The sequence below is a fragment of the Strix uralensis genome, chromosome 13 (assembly GCF_047716275.1).
Source record: "Strix uralensis isolate ZFMK-TIS-50842 chromosome 13, bStrUra1, whole genome shotgun sequence".
Lineage (NCBI taxonomy): Eukaryota > Metazoa > Chordata > Aves > Strigiformes > Strigidae > Strix > Strix uralensis.
In genome coordinates this window covers 6,776,100-6,789,782 of record NC_133984.1, presented here as the reverse complement: position 1 = coordinate 6,789,782, position 13,683 = coordinate 6,776,100, and the positions used below count along the sequence as shown (strand labels likewise).

At 34.4% G+C, this 13,683-nt stretch overlaps 1 protein-coding gene across 7 annotated transcripts in view; it reads right to left on the bottom strand.

Annotated features, from left to right (window-relative positions):
- The window catches only part of DIAPH2 (diaphanous related formin 2), a 247,801-nt gene that overhangs the window by 66,937 nt on the left and 167,181 nt on the right, over positions 1–13,683 (bottom strand). The gene's annotated exons all lie outside the window — the stretch shown is intronic.

Sequence of the window (13,683 nt, the reverse complement as noted above, 5' to 3'; positions counted from 1 at the left end):
ATGAATGCCTCTTTTCCTGTTCACATGTCTGTGTTATAACCAAAAACTAAAATACAGACTAGACTCAGCAGGTAGGTGGACATTTTATTCACATCTCTCAGACTTAAAGTTAATATAAATTTCCCCATCAGAGTGGGAAGATAATTACTTTATGCAAAAGATTTATATTACAGTAAAGCACTTCTGACTCACACAAAGTGTAGGAGGTTAAATGCACATTCAAGCTCTCAAATGTTCAAGTTTAAAAGCAGCTTATTAATGCAAAAGGTACTCTGCCCTGGTTCTCTATTACATTTAGATTTATTAGACTAAATCCAGATCTGATAGAAGAGCACGCCAATCCTAAAACAGTACCTGGTTCAAATTTCCACATCATGATCATCAGTGTAACTACTTGATAAATTTAAATTATACATCTTGATAAATTTAAATTATACATCAACGTAATTTAAACCATTATGTAGAATATACAACACATACATAAAGTTATCTTCAGTGTGAGATGAAAGGAGCAGAGCAAGAGTAGCAACCAGCAGAAGACTCTGAAATACCACTTTTAATTACTTTCCATCTAAAACCCTTAAAAAACTAAGCTCCTGCAAAATAAGTAAATTAGCTTCTCTGTATTCACACTCAAATATACAAATAGACAAGAATCTTGTCTAAAGCATACAACAATTATTTTCTTTGTGTTCCTTATCCTACACATGCTTACTCATTGATTTATTGTTGGCTCTGTATTAAATTTATTTTCTAAATCAAAGGTCTGTGAAAACACTTTGTCCAAACTAATACACATCAAGTTGGTCTGAAATTTTTAATGAATGTGACTGTAATACATAGAATTAAAGTGTTAGAATATTTTAATATTTTATGTGCAAAAAAATTACAATATTGTTTGATTTCCATTAAAAATTAGTTGGCAGAGTTTATTCAAAAAGACAAAAATCCTTCAATACTTCATAAATGTTTATGCAGCTTTCCACTTCCATTTTTGCTGAGTGTGCTACTCACTAATTACTGCAACTGCTAAAAAACACCCTATTTTTGGAATATCAAAATATAAAGACAGATGAATTAAGGAAAGTGTAGACATAGTGATAAGATTTTTTAATTCCTCAGAGTAAAATTTTTACTAGGTTTGATCTCAGCACTGCATCTTAATCAATGTCATCAGGTGATTAAGTGGTAACTGGACAAAGAACTTCATTTTCAGTGAGGCTTCATTAAAATTATAAATAAAATTCAACAGAAATTTCAGCCTTTCCCCACAGTTCTTGCTGAGGTACTTCAAACATTGCCAGCTATCTCCTTGGTTAACTTTTTTTTTTTTTTCCTTGTTTGTTTGTTTTACTACCAACTTGTAGACACAAATCAGAAACAAAGACAAAACCTACCAGAAGTTTCTAAACTGAGAAACTTATTTCCAACAGAAATTGTCAGTGGAAATAAGGATTATGTATTTTATTTCCATTTTAGATATCTTCCATTGTACACAAGGATAGGGGTTTCACTGGAATGATAATTTTCTTCCTCATTCTTTTTTTTCCAAGTTGGTCCCAAGCAGTAAAGAGACAGCAAATGGATACATGAATGCAAAAAAATTTGCAAGCTCTTTCCCTCTTATGACCAGTTCTATAAGGCTTTGATCAGCCTTAGCAAAGAACCAGATGCACTACAGGTATTAAACAAAACTGAGAAGACAAAAAAATTCTTAATCATTAATTGATGCGTTTAACTACAAGCCCGATTTGTTTTAATTTGGATTTCACATTAATATTCTATTGCAGATTTGGTTTAGCATATACAGTCTGTTCTGAAAATGGGTGCGTTTTTAGGAGGTTACAGTAAGACTCATCCTCTTGGATGTCCCACAATTTAGACCAGTGTTAGTCAACAGATTTTGACTACTTATAACATTAATAATGAAGACAAAAAAACCTTTCTTCTTCCATAGAACAATATTATTGCTTCTTACACTGTTGAAGAGCCCCAAGCAAGCTGAGAGGCACAGACAGAAAAAAAAATTACAATGAGTAAGTAGAAATCACATTTGAGATGAGCAAGCAATCTTAATATCGAGATACCTAAACTTTTCATAATTTTTGACCAGTTACAGGAAACAAACAGAAAAAGAGAAGAAGAAAAAGGGATTAGAGTAGGCCACAATGTGACAATGTATATGAAAAAGACTGGCATAAACTCCATCCATGCTGAGGATTAGTTATGTCATGCATCTATAAAGGAATTTGCTGTGTATAAAGGCAATACTCTGGATTTTACACTTTGCTCTTATAAATAGCAGACTTCAGATGAACTGGTCTTAATAAGCATTTAGTATTTATGTTCAGGTTTTTATGTTAAATGACATTCTAAACATTAGTACTCTGGAACTAGACTGCCAATTTCAAAAAAGGAGACCTTTGATAAACCATAAGAAATTAATTCAGAAACTGAAGATTTGAATGTACAAAAGGGTGGTGGGGTGGGGGGGTGAGGGGGGAAACCCTGTATTACAAACAACAGTGACTGCTGCTAGAGACGTATAAAAATCTCAACACAGTTAAATGTGTGAACTTTTCACTTCAGTGTTAATGCACACAAATAGTACTACCCCTTTGGAACAAAGACAGATAAATGACCACGGATAGGTAATGCCAAATCAGCTAACAAAGTTCTCTCAGCCAATGTGGAAGCAAATTGTGAATCTCTACAAAATTATCATGCCATTTCAAATTCCAAATACCTACTATTATTATTATTATTATTTGAGAACAGCAAATGTAGAATTTTGTTTATAAAAAACCCCAAAACTTTAGCTCAGGAAAAAAAAAAGTACCATAGTCTTCACCTGTTTTGAAGTCAGCAGAACACAAGAGTATAAGAGCACAGTCCTGCCAAAGGTATTAGACTAAATTCATGGTTTATGGTTTCTGTTAATGCAACTTTATCTGGCTACAAAAGTTCTCTCATTTATCTGGTCTTCAACATTTCATATAATGGCTGCTTAATTCATTAGTGAAAGGTGCAAAATATGATCATTAGTAAAATATCTGGCTAAGTAACAACAAAAGTTTGTTTATAGATAGGAAGTTTTAACATTTGAAAGCAAAATAGCTGAATATTGCTGAAAACCTAATTAGTGAATTTGCCATAATAGATGACATACAAACCTGAAATACTAACATTTTGGAAGATACCACTGAACAAGCATAAGATTTGGAATAATGAAATAAATGAAAGTAACAAAAGTAGAATGAGCATGTATAACTTCAGGTGTAATCCAGCATCTCTTCACTGGGGAATGACCAAGAGCTCCAATATAAAGAGATGACCAAAGAAACAATGAGGAATTACCAATCTGATCAGTGTGTTAAAAAATCAACATACTCTATTTCCAGTGGTAGTGGTATACAAGCTTGATTACTGCATTCACAGAAGACAAATCGCAACTGGAAAAGCTTTTACCATAACCGGGGGGAGTGGATTCTAACAAGAAATGCCTAAGGCAGCATAATTTCTTTAGACTACATAAAGATGTCACTGAAAAGAGGTATGACAACCACCTCCTGTGCTGAGAATCTGTCAAGTCTCAAGAGAGGAAAAACTCACCCCAACAGATAACTTCCCCAAGAGACAGATGTTTTGGTACAGCAGCAAACATGAAAACATTTAGGCTGAGTTAGTGGAAGTACGTTCATAATCAAAAATTATGTTCTAGAATGCATTTCCAAACAAGACTGGGAAGAAGTAGTCTAGGGACTTTAAGGATTAAGCAAAAAAATTCTGAAAGGAATTATGTGATATAGCACAGGCAGTAACAGGAGTGTAAATCACATGATCTTTTCAATCCACTCTACCTAAGGCATCAATCTGTAACTCCTTGTTGATGGCATACATTTAAAAAGGTTACGTGATAACACAGGCAATGAGAATGCAAGAAACCAATTAGAGGCACTTAGCCTACTGCATAAATTACAGCATGAAGAAGTAGTTGTGAACGAAGCCTTTACTTTTGAGCAAGTGTTTTTATTTTGAAATGTCTTCCAGTGCAGATATGACCTTTAGATTTATGAGGAAAACTGTCCTTCCAAACAATAACTGTTTGTTTAGAATATTTATCAAGTCAAAAATATATTAGAAAGTGTACAATCAGGCATGACTAGTCTGTCTTAATTCTTCATCATGTAACACACTGAATTCAAAACTTTACAATCAATTAGTGGTTTAATTCTAATGTAAAGTACTTCCCAAAGAAATAAGTATCAGATAGAAACAGAACACAATCTATTTTCAGAACTTCATTTTTAAACTTCAGCTTTCTAAAGATAGATAACCTGTCCCAAATTCAAGCCATTCTTTATATTTTATCCATCGGCAAACAGCACATAGAGATGGAACAACAGTATTAACTTTACAATTTTAAGTATTTAGAAACAAGGCAGAAAAAGAAACATTTTCTAAAAAGGTAAAATTAATATAAATGTGCCTTTGCATGTTAAATACTATTGCAGTATTTGCTGCAATAGTATTTCACAATCCTTAAGCCTCCCTCTGTAACACACAAAAATCAAAATTTAAAGAAATAATAATACATGAAGAAATAAGAGTTTCAAGCATGCTTTTAGACAAGTCTTGTTTTCACTGAGTCTCACTTCTTCTTTGTATGTACATTTAAGTTTCTTAATTGTCACCCTCCTTACATGAAAATCTCTCTTTGGCAAGTACTTAAGATAGGAAATGTTAAAAAAAAAACTAAAAAAAATCAGGATGCTTTGCTCTTCTGTATGCCTTATGTTGCCTGTATCCACTGTATAAGAATTTGCATAAAAATAGTTCAGTTAACACAGCCCAGAGATAAAGCTCATCAAGCACATCAGGTCTTTTACCCAACACAAATAAGTATATAGAGCTGACATTTAACCTACCTCTGGAACACAGCAGACAGATTAAACTATCTTCAGTTTTAAAAATTATTATTTGAAACAGCCTGCTCTTGCACTGTATTATTACTATATCTGACATAGACGTAGAACTAAGATTCCTCATATAGGTAGGTAATTTATTTTAGCATAATCTGTACACTGCTAAATTAACCATGAGGAGTGTGTTATAAAGGTAGAAAACAAATACTTGAGAATGATGAAGAATGTTTACTTTATCTTATTTTTCACAGAGCAAATGTAATCCTTCACCTGCTTCTGGAGCCATTTTCTCTGTTTCAACACTTACTCTGAAACAGAGGAACCATTTCAACATGGAGATGAAGATAAAATATTTTCCTTTGCTATCACCTTATGAAATATGACCCTTAAGTTAGATTTAGAATCCTTTTTGTCAATATTACATTCCTTTATCACTTCCTGACAAATCTCATCTAAACATCAAAAAGAGACCCCAACATCCATACCTCCTGATATTAAATGCAAAATAATATTCTTTTCTATTTATAACTCATATGGTTAAAATGGAAATAAAAGTTGACAAAAAATATACAGGTGAAGTATCATTCTTTTGCTAGCCTGAGGAGCAATAAAAGCTACAGTTGAGTCAGGAGAACAGTTTTTTGTTTTGTTTTTTTTTTTTTTATTATTTTAAGTAACTGCTGCTAAAATTTCATACTGTAAACTGAACTGTGTTTAACCTGTTGTAGCCTATGAGGCTTTTAAAGTCATTCTTGCCATTACAAGAGCACTGCTGAAAGGTCACACTAGAAAACATGGTAGTGCTTCTCTGTTTAGGGACTAACCTGAACCATGAATGATAAATGTACATAAAATCAGAGCTCTTTCATAGACTGTACATAAAGATGGGAATATTTAACTTCTTGGGTTGCCTCTAATTTCAGTAGGCATTCTTGAACTTTCTTCTGTTGTAGTGGCTGGCTCTGACGATTTCAACTTCATGGGAGTTTTTAGTTTCTCTCCTCTAAAAATAGGTCCTTACCTTCTTCAAGAAGACAAGTAACAATTTCCCTGAAGCCAAGCTTACATCTTAGGAGCTATTTTTAAAAATAATTTTTTGAATATTCAAATTTCCTTTTTTTACTCACTTTTTGTGAGTAAAAGTATTGAAATACTTTAACTTCCTTTCCCCTCCCCTCATTACCAAATACAAAGACAGAGTAAATTTAAGTGAGGTCTTAAAGTACATTTAGAACAGGTTTTATCTAAACATTGCTTCCAAATGTCAGCTATATTTCCATGCACTAAATAAACAGTCACATTTTTCCCAGCTCAAAACGTTCAGTACATACTAGAGAAGGGATTCAGGAACATAACTTTCTAATTTAGATTGGTAGAACTAGAAACTTGGCAAGTCCAATTTCAGTTTCTTTTTCTAGCCTCTTACACAGAGTTTTTCCTCAGCTTTCAGCATATTATCATCTATCAAAAAGGTGGGAATAAGCATCTTCTAGCAGATTTTTTCAGGACCTTCATGATGACTGCTTTTTCAGTTTGCACTAGAAAAAAGGCTATTTTGATTAGAACCTAAAAAAACCCCAAGACAACTACTGTACTTAAATGAAATATAAGAACTGGGGTAGCATTACTGATGGTAAATAAAACAACATCGCTTATGCTTTTTAAGTTACTTGAATAATTTAGGACTACAGAAACTGCGCTTCACTTGCAGCCAAAACAGAGCTCAGCCCATGCATCCAAAACATGATCCACCTCCTACCTATTTGGTTTCTTCAGTTCAGGTTCACAGCTAAGGCTCTGAGAGGCCCTGGGAACACGCTTGTGTTTCTGGAGTGTTTTGCTGCCTTCCCTTTTACTTGTCTGCACTGATTACTATAGGAATACTCATATATTTTACTGGTGCACCATCATTTTCCAGTAAAGGCAATACCCACACGTACTTTGCAAAACATCTTGTACTCATTATTACAAATACACTAACTGTAAACTAATCTAGCTAATAAAAAGTACTGCACAGCCATTTGGGCAAAAGTTTACAGGAACTTCCCAGGAAATTTTTCATAAATTTGGGTTCTTACTGGAAGAGTCCAGTTAAATACCACATTAGGTCACATATACTGTCTACCTGCCTGCCTCTCCAAAAGGTTTCAAAATTATAGTTCTATTCACAGCTTGCACTATCCCCTGTTTTGCTTTGAACTTTTAAGTACTTTTCACACGTCTAATGTGTGTCCTGTATAAACTTTTAAACATGACTTTTTATTCATAATCAGTACCAGAATTTTTAATTGCAATATATTCACTTTAAAAGGTCAGTTTTCAGTGTCTTTTGGAAAGTGTGCTTTTGTGTTCTCCTCGTATATTTGCATTGTATTCATTTGCTAAATTCATTTTGCATGCATAATAAATATCTTCAGGAAGCAGTCTTCCTTGGCATTGTGCACTAGAATACAGTCTCATGACTGTTATTTACTTTTTAATTAAACGAGAACAAGTTAGGACAGTATGACTGATAAGTGAACCTATACCTCATGTCAGTTTACAAAACAAGCCAAATCCTTGCTTACATACCAATTAAGCTGACTTTATGATAACCTAATCTCAGCCTTACATAAAGTTAATAGAATGAGAAAAAAAATGTGCTTTGTTGTACTGGCAGGTTATTGAAAACAATTTTTTGAAATGCACACTTTTTTCATTTTCAGAAAATGTCACAATGGTCAAGGTCTACTTCAGCAGGAATGTATTTAATTGAAATGCATCAGCATTACTCCCGGGGCCTCGTTCTGAATGGACTTATGCCCCTTGCAAGGATGACTTTCACTAAACTTAAAAAAAGAGGCTTTAACATGGATTACTTAGTAAAATTGGGAAGATATTGCCTCTATCTGAGAAGGAAAAGATTGTTCAACTCAAAAAAATGAAAGAAAAATGACCATTTCATACCTAAACAAATAAATGCATCTGCAATCAAGCTCTACTACTGTTTGAAGGTAACTTTTCATTTATGTGATTAGCAGATACATAAGGCAGCACAAAATTATAAATGCTTTTAGCATTAGAAAATAATTTTCTTTTAAGAATTGCTTATAGCGCTTAGGGATATGGTGTAGTTGGAAACTGTCAGTGCTAGGTTAACGGTTGGACTAGATGATCTTCAAGGTCCTTTCCCACCTAGATGATTCTGTGATTCTGTGAACTCTTCCAGTATTTCAGGGAAGAAACCAGTCTTACGAACTCATTCTGAGGAAGGGGGATTTCTTCCATGTTCTTCCTGGGTTTTTTTAACCTATTTGGGCTGGTTTTGACTGGGATAGAGTTAATTTCCTTCACAGTAGCTAGTATAGGGCTACATTTTGGATTTGTGCTGAAAACAGTGTTGATAATTCAGGGCTGTTTTTGTTACTGCTGAGCAGTGCTTACACAGCCTCAAGGCCTTTTCTGCCTCTCACCCCACCAGTGAGTGGGCTGGGGGTGCACAAGGAGCTGGGAGGGGACACAGCTGTGACAGCTGATCCCAACTGACCCAAGGGATATCCCAGACCATACGGTGTCACGCTCAGCATATAAAGCTGGGGGAAGAAGCAGTAAGTGGTGGATGTTCGAAGTGATGGTGTTTGTATTCCCAAGTCACTGCTACATGTTATGGAGCCCTGCTGTCCTGGGGATGGCTGAGCACCTGCCTGCCATGGGAAGCGGTGGATGAGTTCCTTGTTTTGCTTTGTTTGCGTGCGCGGCTTTTGCTTTGCCTATTTATGTCAACCACAAGTTTTTTCAGTTTTGCTCTTCCAGTTCTCTCCCCATCCCCCTGGGGTGGAGTGAGCAAGTGGCTGGGTGGGGGTTAGTTGCCAGCTGGGGCTAAAACCACAACACTATTATTCCTTAATCTTCTAGTGACCTCATTCAATTTATAATTAAATTATTCCAAGTCCTAAAACAATTTTAGCCAATTGTACTAATTAATGTCACAGAAAATATCAGATTTCAGTGCCAGAACCAGAAGTGACCAATGTTGATTTTAAATTCATGTTGGGATGACAATTACAAAGCCAAATAGGTAGAAACCTCTCTGTGACACATAACAAAACATTCGTCAGATGGCGATTGCTTTATATGAGCCTTTCTACTTTTTAGAAGAAAACTTCTGTAGCCAACCTTTTCTTATTACAGAGTTTGCAAGAAAGAAAACTTTTTAAAAATACATTTTATTTTAGGGCAAAACCAAGTGTATGCCCGTATGATAGAAGGTCAATTATGTTTCATCAATCGGCTTGAAGAATTCTTGGCCTGTTCCTGACAGCCCTATCAGTATATGTTCACTTTTATCACACATTTAATCTCAAAAAAAGGGAAGCAATTAGTTTAGACCAAACTGACGAAGTTCTTTTCTTAGCATGATACCTCACAATACATGAAAAAGAAAAAAATATTTCTTCAAAGGATCTTCATTAAGCTTCATTTTTGTGAATTTCCTTTTTTCAATAGAGGTTGGAAAATCAAGCATGCTATTTCAGGACTTTTCCCACTAAGAACGTGTAGATAGAAAAATGCCATGGCAAATGTCAACCTGTAACTTGTCCATGTTTCTGAATCTTTTCTACACAGATTCCAAAGTGGTCCTGAAACCTACATTGCTTTCCATGACAATTAACTGCTTTCAGGTGGACTGGACAAGTATGGAATCTGAATATAACACAGACATAAAAACTTTTAAAATTTAAAATGTGTAGCCCAACATGTTTCCAACAGGAAATTTACTGTTGACCCTGATATGTCACAGAATCTACCTGGAATCTACTGACTAGCTCTACTGCAACCATGGAAAACTTCACTCAAAACAATAGTTATTACAAAATATAATAAAAATATAGAAGCTAGGAGAAACCACATAAAGTTTCAGAACTCATTTATAATGTAAAGCCGAACCCTGAATATAAATTTCCTCATTTATACAGTTGCTTGCTTTGTTACACTGGTACAGACCAACTATCAGTTCTCCGAATTTTCTGCTGTTTCTAGTTGATAGTTTTCTCATTACTACAATATTTCATTGTCTGAAGAGATACTTTGGTTTTAGCTTTTGATGGCTCACTGAAAATCACCTTTTATGTGGTAAAGTTGAACATTCTGTACTCTCAAGACAAATGTTACATTACAGCTCTCACCTTATGGAATATGACACCGAATGATGTCTCTTTAGGTTTAAAAATCTAAATTTCCAGACCTGCAAAGTCACACTTTTACCTTTCTTGCCCATCTGGCAAACTCTAAAAAAACCACAGCCATATTTCTACTTTCAACAAAAATGTATATTCTGGATACAAGTGCAGAAACAGAATCTTTCTTTCTGCTGCACTTTTAAAAGATGAAATGCAGTATGTTCAGAATTTTTTATATCTTCTACCAGTGGATTGCACAACTCACCAATGACCAGCAATTTCTACGCAACTAACAAAGGATTACTGAAATCAATGCCATAATGTTCAAAGTTAATTAGATTAATTAGATCTCTACATCTGAGAAGAAATAGGCTTTTATCATTAAAATAAATGTCCTTTGGTGCCTTAGAGATTTTTTTTTTTTTTTTTTAGAAGCATACATTGCCTTTTAAATTACGTTTAAGTATAACTATTGTATTGGGGTACAAAACTGCGCTAACATTTGTGGAAGTGTGATAACTTTTCATTATTCAATACTTCATATAGGAAGATCTATCTTGATATATATTGGCAAATGATCACTATTTAATTTATGAAGTTAACTTTACGTATCCTACTGCTAAACAACTGGGGAGGGGTGTGCTTTACAGGAAGGATACAGCAGTAGAAAGAGACTCATCAACATGATATTCTTTCCTACTTAATTTGGGAAACTGCTCTCGTGAAGGCAGCATCTTAACCGTTCTGTTAGAAATGAGATACTACAACCACAGAAAAACATAACCATTCCACTTAAACAGAATTTAGTCACCAAACTTGTCCAGCCATTACAGTCAAATAAACTTCCATTTCACAATATTTCTACATTCAATTCTCTCCTCGTTATCTGATTCCCAAACAAACCTTATACTAACAAAAAAGTTAGTTGATCAACTACTTAATTGTTTCAGAAATGCTTTTTAACACTGGAAGTTCTATAAAATATATGAATATAGTGTTACATAGCACTTACACTGAGATAAACAATATTACAGGTATTTTCAAAATTAACAATACCTGCTTTTTGAAGGTTACCAGTTACCACTTGTTACTGTTCAGTAAATAGCCCCCAGGAAACCTATTTTTAAGAGAAAAGAATCCAATTGTTCTGCCTTTCTTCACCTGTAATTATCCCAACCTCAGATTTCACAGAGCCTAATATATTTTTTTTTCCCCCCGACAAATTACCTCATTATATCAGTTTACTTGGAAGGTAGCATATGCCATATTCATAAGCACACACAAATTTTTCCATTGCAAAATTTTAGAGGTGAAATTAAATTTTAATTTCTAATTTCTTTCTAATTTTCTGTGCATGCTCACATCTATATGCATTTCTCTTGAGCTGCTTTTGACCCATATTAATAACATTTACAGTAATTTTTGACATCCACCATTCTCAAAATGGCTTCAAACTCCTGCATAAAAAGATCTTAAAAATTTTGAGCAACTCATGCATAATTGCTTTGAAGAAGAAAAATCAAACGTCATCCTGGTTCTATAGATGCCCATATTTAAGCATAATGTAAATTTCCATCTGATTTTTTTTCTGCGAATATTGTATTTCAGGAAGAGTGCAGCATATTCAAACAGACCATCGACATCAATATGAAAGATAATGACTTCCCAAAGGAATTGTAACACTGGCCTCATTGGCATCCAGAACCATAAACTAATAATCTGTAGAATGTAAATAAGCCCCAAGTTTTATCACTCCAGGTACCCCATGAAATCACTAGCCAATATATAAATTCAAAGGATTAAGGCTAAGACGTGTACAAAATAACATGTACCTTGAAATAAACTTAGTATGGATTTCTGTTTATGCTAAATGACATTGAAGAAAGACAAAACAATCAGGAAAGCACAGAATCATCAGAAAACTGTAGCAGAAGTAACCGTGTTGAGTTGTATCCTGAAACAGTCAATGCAAGTATAACAGTTCAAGGAAACACAACAGAATTATTGCTGATACGAGTACATACCAGTTCAAATAAATTGCATATGAATTCTTATATAAGAGTACTTGAAAAGGGAAAGTAGGAATATCCATCAAGCACTAGCACAGAACTTCATTTCCATTATCTTCATCTGCATTAGGGGAGAATGTTAATATGTCTTCAAAACAATTAATTCAATACTAATTGGGACTGAGGAAGCTCATTCTATCTTTTATCCTAATACTGGTAGTTAAAAGGTGATTTTAATTGCCATAGTAATCAGATATAATGAGGAGCAAAACTGTTTCTGATTAAATAACATTTGCATCAGAATTGCTGTTATATGCTCTTCAGCTCCTAGAAAGCTGTCTTCAGTTCTTTTTTCCTCTCTCTTGTTCAGATATGCACATGGAAGCAATGCTGCAAGAATTCTGCAGATGTTAAGTCAGATGGAAGTCATGAAAGACTACGTATAAATGTATCATAGCCCAGTCTGCTACAGCCCTCAAAAAATAGGAAACACTGCTGAAAACCAGCTATAAAGAATATTCTCTTTCCACAGAGCTAGTGAATGCTAAAGAAGAGAAGGGACTATTAAGCCTGTTTCCCACAGAATTTCTCTCCTGTAATGAGAAAGAATGGTTTGTGATGTAGACTGTGAGATTTAAGATCTTGAGATGTGTGGGTAAGTCACTTAAGTCTTTCTATGTCTCCATACTTCACCAGGAAAGCAGGCGCACAGCAGTACCTTACTAGTCCAGGAATAGAACCAACAGATGCATAAATAACAGCAGAGTGAAAATAACACCAGAAAGGACCAAATATTCCCAAGCCCTACAGCTACAACTGAGGAGGTAGAGCTGAGCATCCACAGTAGTATTGTTTGGAATGAAGAGAGTACAACAGTGGCCAGAATGCCTTGCTGTGGTTTTGACTGCATCACAGATAGACTGCACCACAGATCACAGTGAGAGATGTTCAGGCACCGCACAATGGGAAATACGTATAATAGTAACAGTTTTCAACGTGGAGGTTTTAATATTAAACAATACAACTTAAAACAAATTATAGTGAGACATAGTTTTAAATCAATGATACATGAAATACTCTTTTTCACTAAGAACAGATTAAAATTTATTCTGGAAAACATTAATGCAAGTAAGAGAAGAATTCCATAACAATATAAAAATTTGCTTCTCTTAGCCACATTCAACCAATTCCAACAAGTTTGATAAGTTTTTTTAACTGTAATTTTTAATCAGTGTTTAAACAACCACTTTTGTATGGATATTAATATCTTCCTCAAAAATGCTTCAGCATGTCACAGATAGGGGAAAAATGTTACATTCTGAAAATTTTTCTCAGACTTTCTGAGATGTTCTGTATATTGAGCACCATATAATGCTGTGTCCATCACACTGCTTTTATAGGAAGTCACAGAAGTCGCATTTGACCCAAGCCATTAGGCAGCCTTTTCAGTCCAAAACATCTCATTTGTATCAACAATTTTATCCCAAATAATGCCAAATCCATTGACTACACCTGAAGAAACTTCCAATAGCACTCACTTCAAGATAAACCACAGGTTCAAAACATCTCATGTAATATTTATTTTTGCTT